Source organism: Triticum dicoccoides, chromosome 2B, assembly GCF_002162155.2.
Source record: "Triticum dicoccoides isolate Atlit2015 ecotype Zavitan chromosome 2B, WEW_v2.0, whole genome shotgun sequence".
NCBI classification, from domain to species: Eukaryota; Viridiplantae; Streptophyta; class Magnoliopsida; order Poales; family Poaceae; genus Triticum; species Triticum dicoccoides.
In genome coordinates, this window is record NC_041383.1 from 133048609 (window position 1) to 133055689 (window position 7081).

Below are 7081 nucleotides of genomic sequence, written 5' to 3' on the forward strand. Positions count from 1 at the left end.
CGACTTTGATGGATAAGATCAGAGAAGCTTAGAAGACCGACAAGGAAATTGCCGTCATAAAGGAAAGGATGAGCAAAGGAAAAGCTAAAGGATTTCGTGAGGATGAGCACGATACCTTATGGTTTGAAGACCGTGTTTATGTGCCTAATAACCCATAGATCAGGAAGTTGATTTTACAAGAGGCCCATGATTCACCGAATTCGATTCACCCAGGCAATACCAAGATGTATTTGGATTTGAAGGACATGTTCTGGTGGACCGGAATGAAGAAGGATATTGCGGAGTATGTAGCAGTCTGTGATGTGTGTCAGAGAGTAAAGGCAAAGCATCAGAAGCTAGCAGGATTGTTACAACCGTTACCTATACCCGAATGGAAGTGGGATAATCTAGGCATGGATTTTATCACAGGATTGCCCAGGACTCGTTCAGGCTATGACTCGATTTGGGTTTGTCGGTGTACTAGAGTAGGGGTACCCTAGTATCCCGAACTTGTGCACGGGCAGTTGCAGCGCCCCGCGGCAAGGCTTGCCGGGTGACCGCCAAGGTCCTCCGTGGTTCCTTTGGAGCCATTCAAGAACAAAGTATTCAAGCCAAGGAGACAAGGCCCCGGCAAGAGGAGCTTGCCGGGAAGGCCAACCAAGGCATCTCAAGGAACTTGCCGTGACGCGCCACGCGTCCCAGCAAGGCCCGGTGAGCGACAAGCTTCCGGACGCGACAAGACAACGACCGCGGCAAGGTGCTTGCCGCGGCAAGCGACCACTTTGTGCCCGTGCTCCAGCACATCCTCCAACGTGTCGCCCTGGGGCCTTTCCAGGCGCGTGTGGCGAGAGGCTGTGCAGCCAGCGGTGCGCGGTGGCATGCGACGCTGACAAGATAGCCATCGTGGCAAGCGGTGGCGCCCCTGACGGTCCTTTTCTGCACTGTTTGGGCGACGCAGACGGGCATTTAATGCCTTTGTCTCCTGCCGTCAGGGTTAGGCAGGATACACTGTACAGGTAGTTGTACCAACCACCCCTCTTTTTCCATTTTTACCCTTGTCTACTTTGCCACCTTTCGGTGACCCCTTGAGCATATAAAAGGAGGCCCGTGCGCAACGTAGAGGGGGGTTCGAAACCAGAAAACACTCACGCTCGGTCTCGTTAGCAGCTCGTGTGTACTGTAGCACTCAGCGCTCTCGAGCAAGAACTCAATACAATCAGACAAGCAACAGTAGGAGTGTTATCTCTCCGGAGAGCTCCGAAGCTAGGTAAACTGCTCGTGTGCTTCGCCTCGATCCGCTCTTCGTGCGATCTCCGCCCCCCACCGAACCGAAAGGGGCTCGGTCCGCCGGTCCCCATAGGTGTTCATGGATCAGCTTCCCCGACATCTTTGGCGCGCCAGGTAGGGGGCGTCGAGGTTGTGTGAACCTGATCCGACATGCACACGAGCCAGATCTTCATCTTCTTCATCGACATGCCACCGAAGAAGAAGACTTCGACGGCAGCTGTTCCGTCCACGTCGATCCCACCATCACCGGAGCAATCGGGTGGTGGGGTAGACGCCGGCGGAAGAACGGACATCGACGAGGGAGCTCACGACGCTGCCAAGTCCAAGGACAAGGCTGCGCAGACCTCGGCGTCCGTGCATGTTCCGCGCCCATCTCAGGAGGCGCAGGACCGACAGCATCATGGTATTCGCAGTACCATACGTTTGTTGGACCAAGATCGAGCTGGTGGATCTCGGGGTGCTCAAGACCAGCATGCATGCCAACATGCTGGCACGAGCGAGACACGGTCGCCTGGACGGGATACTGCTCCTTCTAACATAGTTAGAAGTCCGAGCATATCCCGCTCCTCGCACCATTCGCCACTGCCGCCCACCACTCCAGCAGAAGCTTTGGCGCGAGCTCAACTGCTGCTAGATTACCCTCCAATGGAAGACAAGATCGACAGATGGAGGGCCACCATTCAGAGTCTCATTGGCTTCGCCAACGGCGACACTCCGCGGCAGCTGAGTACATCGCTGCCACGGCAGGACCGCCAGGCAGGAGCTAACGGCGACGAAACCGGTGGGGGTGCAACCGCCATGCGCTCTCCACCCCGAAGGCCAAGATCGCCGACTCGCCGGATCCACCTCGACAGCGACTCCACCGCATCGTCAGATCCACGAGCTCGTCGCGATCAGCGCAAAGTTCTTCACGAACGACAGCAAGAAGATGCTCGTACTCGCATTGAGCGCCAAAGAGAAGCGCGGCGTCAATCAAACCAGCGCACTGGGCCCTCTGTCGACATGCATGCGCCAGGGGAACCAGGCGACTTGCCGTACGCGGTAGGTTGCCCTGTGTTCACTCGTGAGCTGCGGCAAGTCCAGTGGCCCAGCACGAAGAATTTCAAGCCAGATGTACCAGCGAAGTATGACGGCAAGTCGCATCCGTCGGAGTTCCTCAGCATCTACACCATCGCGGTGCAAGCTGCTGGGGGACGGGACGACAAGATCCTTGCCAACTACTTCCCGCTGGTGCTCAAACCCAACGTCAGATCCTGGCTCATGCACTTGCCAGAAAACTCCATATCCTCTTGGGCAGATCTATGCCATCAGTTTGTCGGCGCCTTTACAGGCGGCCACAAGCCTCATGGCCAAGAGAGCGATCTTCATCTGCTCGCCCAGAAGGAAGGAGAGCCCTTCCGCAAGTACATTCAGAGATTCAGCTGTGTACAGCACAGCATCCCAGATGTCCACCCTGCCGTGGTGATCAGCGCGTTCCATCAGAACGTGCGAAACCGCAGGATGCGGGAGGAGATGGCGATGTGCAAGATCAGAGACGTCAGTGAGCTATATGCCCTAGCCGACAAGTGTGCACGTGCTGAGGAAGGGAGGAAACTCCCCGGAGAGAATACAGGAGCGGGAGGATCTAATAGTGAGGAGACTGCCCCGGCAAGGAAAAACCGGCGGCGGAACAACAGGAAGAAGAAAGGCAAAGATGTACTAGTTGTTGAGCAGTCCGGCAATTGAGGTGGCGCCAAGAAAACCAAGGCTGGTAGCTCCGGCAAGGAGATTGTCACGGGCACCAACTACCAGGCTGTGGTGGTCGCCGACAAGCAGGATGGCATCAACAAGCAGTACTGCAAGATCCACCGCACCAAGGGCCATGACCTCCAGAGCTGCAAGAAGGTCGAGCAGCTTGTCAAGCAGCAAAAGGCTGAATACGAGTGACGCGACAAGGAGAAAGCCCAGGAAGGTGCTGGAGGATCCGGCAAGAAACGTCCCGGCCGAGGAGGACGCCGCGGCAAGGCCAAGCAGCGGCAAGGAGACAGACCTCCCCGCGGCCGCGACAAGGATGAAGATGACGACGACGATGAAGATATGGATGATGACGAGACCGATGAGCAGGAGTTCCAGAAAGCCACAGAGATCCTGTGCGTTGACGGCGGTGCTTCTCTGCATACTTCACACCGCCAGCTCAAGCAGTGGGTGCGGGAAGTCAATGCGGCAGAACCACCCATCGAGTCACGCAAGCCTCTGAAATGGTCCAGCACGCCTATCGTCTTTGACATTGAGGACCACCCTGATCGCATAACTGCGGTCGGGTGCTTGCCGATGTTGGTTTCACCAACTATCCGCAACCTCAAGGTCACTAAGATGCTAGTTGATGGCGGGGCCGGCTTGAACCTGATCTCCTCCGCGGTGCTCCAGAAACTCCAGATCCCTGACAGCGAGCTTGAAGAGACCAACACGTTCCAAGGAATCAATCCGGGAAGGAGCAAGCCGAAGGGAAAGATCATGCTACCGGTGACATTTGGCAGCAAGGTGAACTTCAGGACTGAGAGGGTCACTTTTGACGTTGCTGATTTTCCATTACCTTACAATGGGATACTCGGCCGTCCGGCACTCGCCAAATTCATGGCAGCCTCTCACTATGCATACAACATGCTGAAGATGCCAGGCCCGATAAGTGTCATCTCTGTCCCTGGCGACAAGAAGGATGCTCTTATCTGCGCCGGCAAGATCTACCGGGAAGCAGCAGCCGCAACAGATCGCAAGTCACTTGCCTTTGAAGCTCCCGGGGCGAAGAAGAAGACCAAGTCCGACAAGAGCTCTGATGCCCACTCCGGCAAGCGCACCTCCTCGGAGTGCTGCGCTACCGTCGAGGACGCACCATCGAGCTCCACCGGCAAGTGTAAGAAGACAATGGCAGCTCCACCAGAGACGAAGAAGGTGTCCACCAAGGAGGACGGCGCTGGTGGTACCTTCACCATCAGTGCCACTCTCGACCCTAAATAGGAAAGCGCGCTCGTTGCTTTCCTGCGGGCGAATGTCGATGTGTTTGCGTGGCAACCGTCTGACATCCCCGGTGTTCCCAGGAAAGTAATCGAGCACCATCTTGCCGTCTGTCCTCATGCGCGGCCCGTCAAGCAGAAAGTCAAGAAACAGGCAGTGGAGCGCCAAGAATTCATCGCAGAAGAAATCAAGAAATTGGAAGCAGCAGGCCTTGTCAGAGGAGTGCTCCATCCTACGTGGTTGGCCAATCCTGTAGTCGTGCGTAAGGCAAACGGGAAATGGAGGCTTTGTATCGACTTTACCGATGCCAATAAAGCTTGTCCCAAAGACCCATTTCCCTTGCCGCGCATCGACCAGATTGTTGACTCCACGGCCGGATGTGACTTGCTTTCATTTCTTGATGCATACTCAGGATACCATCGGATCTTCATGGCAGAAGAGGATGAGGAGAAAACCGCATTCATCACCCCGTGTGGCACATACTGTTTCGTACGGATGCCCTTCGGTTTAAAGAATGTTGGTTCAACATTTGCAAGGGTAGTCCATGACGCTTTTGAGCCGCAAATACACAGAAATGTGGAAGCCTACATGGATGACATAGTGGTCAAGAGCAAGGACAAGGCAACTCTGATTCAAGATTTAGACGAAACCTTTGCAAATCTGCGCAAGATCAACCTCAAGCTAAACCCCGAGAAGTGTGTGTTTGGAGTCCCCTCTGGAAAGCTTCTCGGGTTCTTCGTGTCTCAGTGGGGAATTGAAGCCAATCCTGACAAGATCAAGGCCATTGAGCAGATTGAAGCACCAAAGCGCGTCAAGGATGTACGAAGACTTGCCGGTTGCGTGGCTGCTCTCAGCAGGTTTATCTCTAGGTTTGCTGAGCGCGCCCTGTCGTTTTTCAAAATATTGAAAAAGGCAGGTCCAATGAAATGGACTCCGGAGGCGGAGGCTGCACTGCAGGACTTGAAGAGATACCTGTCCTCCACTCCAACACTTGTCGCACCTAAGCCACAAGAGAAGTTGCTGCTATATATAGCGGCAACCAATCAAGTGGTTAGTGCTGCGTTAGTGGAGGAGAGGGAGGCGGATGATGAGCCAGCAACCACGGTAGATGCATCCAGCGACAAGCAGGGGGCTTCACCGGCAAGCTCTGGTCCCGACAAAGATGGATCTGCGCAGGCGCGTGAGAAAATGCAGAAAAGAATGGTGCAGCGCCCAGTTTACTTTGTCAGTTCCCTTCTGCAGGGGGCTAGGTCAAGGTACTCTGGTGTGCAGAAATTGCTTTTCGGCCTTCTCATGGCCTCGAGAAAGCTGCGCCATTACTTCCAAGCACATGAGATCACAGTCGTCACTCGTTTTCTGTTGAAGAGGATACTACAAAATCCAGAAGCAACGGGCAGGATTGTCGAGTGGGCACTGGAACTACCAAGCTTTGGCCTTAAATTTGAGAGTACGTCAACTATCCAAAGCAGAGCATTGGCGGAGTTCATAGCAGAGTGGACGCCAACACAAGATGAAGAAATTCCAGAAACGAGCATCCCCGTCAAGGAAGCAAGCAAGGAGTGGCTGATGTACTTTGATGGTGCCTTCTCGCTGCAAGGCGCCGGTGCGGGCGTACTACTTGTCGCACCCACCGGAGAGCACCTCAAGTACGTAGTCCAGATGCACTTTCCCAAGGAGCAAGCAACGAACAATACTGCAGAGTATGAAGGTTTGCTTGCCGGTCTCAGGATCGCAGCAGACCTTGGGATCAAGAAGCTCATTGTCAGGGGTGACTCACAGCTTGTCGTCTGCCAAGTGAACAAGAATTATCAGAGTCCGTTGATGGAAGCTTACGTTGATGAAGTGAGAAAGCTGGAAGAGCACTTTGACGGCCTACAGATGGAACATGTTCCAAGAGCTCAGAACGACATTGCCGATGGCCTGTCAAAGTGCGCTGCACTTAAGTTACCTGTGGAACCAGGGATCTTTGTGCTCAAGCTGACTCAAACATCCGTAACGCCATCAACTGGACAGAGCAAGAAGAGGAAGTTGATTTCTGGTGACTATTTTCCAGCAGAGCTCCCCGAAGCCGCCGCCAAGAAGGTCATCAAGATCAACACCAAGGGTGCTGAGGAGCAGTCTGCTCCGGCAAGCCTTAGGGCTTGTTCCGTTGAAGCAGACGCTCCCGACAAGTTTTGCTCTGGCAAGCTTGCCGGGGAACATCAAGCTCCGGCTGAGCCCCAGGTTCTCGCCGTAGAAGCGGATGTTCCCGCAGCACCAGATGTGCCTTTAGTCCTTGTTGTCGAGCCGCAAGCTCCAGCATGGGCACATCAGATAGTCCTTTTCCTTCAGACAAGAGAACTTCCGAAGAGCAAGAAGAAGCGGAAAGAGTAGCCCGGCAGTCAAGTATGTACCAGTTTGTCGACAACACACTGTATAGAAGAAGACTCAACGGTGTGAAATTGAAGTGTATTCACCGGGAAGACGGACAAAAGCTGTTGGCAGAGATACATGGAGGCATATGTGGTCACCACATTGGCACAAGAGCACTTGCCGGTAAAGCATTCTGGCAAGGTTTCTTTTGGCCGATAGCCCTCCAGGATGCAACTGCACAAGTAACCAAGTGTGAAGCGTGCCAGTTCCATTCCAAGCAGATACACCAGCCAGCTCAAGCTCTCCAGACGATCCCTTTATCCTGGCCATTTTCGGTCTGGGGGCTCGACATCCTAGGCCCCTTTCCCCGAGCTGTCGGGGGCTTTGAGTACTTGTATGTTGCAATCGACAAGTTCACAAAGTGGCCGGAAGTGGAACCAGTGAGGAAGGTGACAGCACAGTCAGTAGTCAA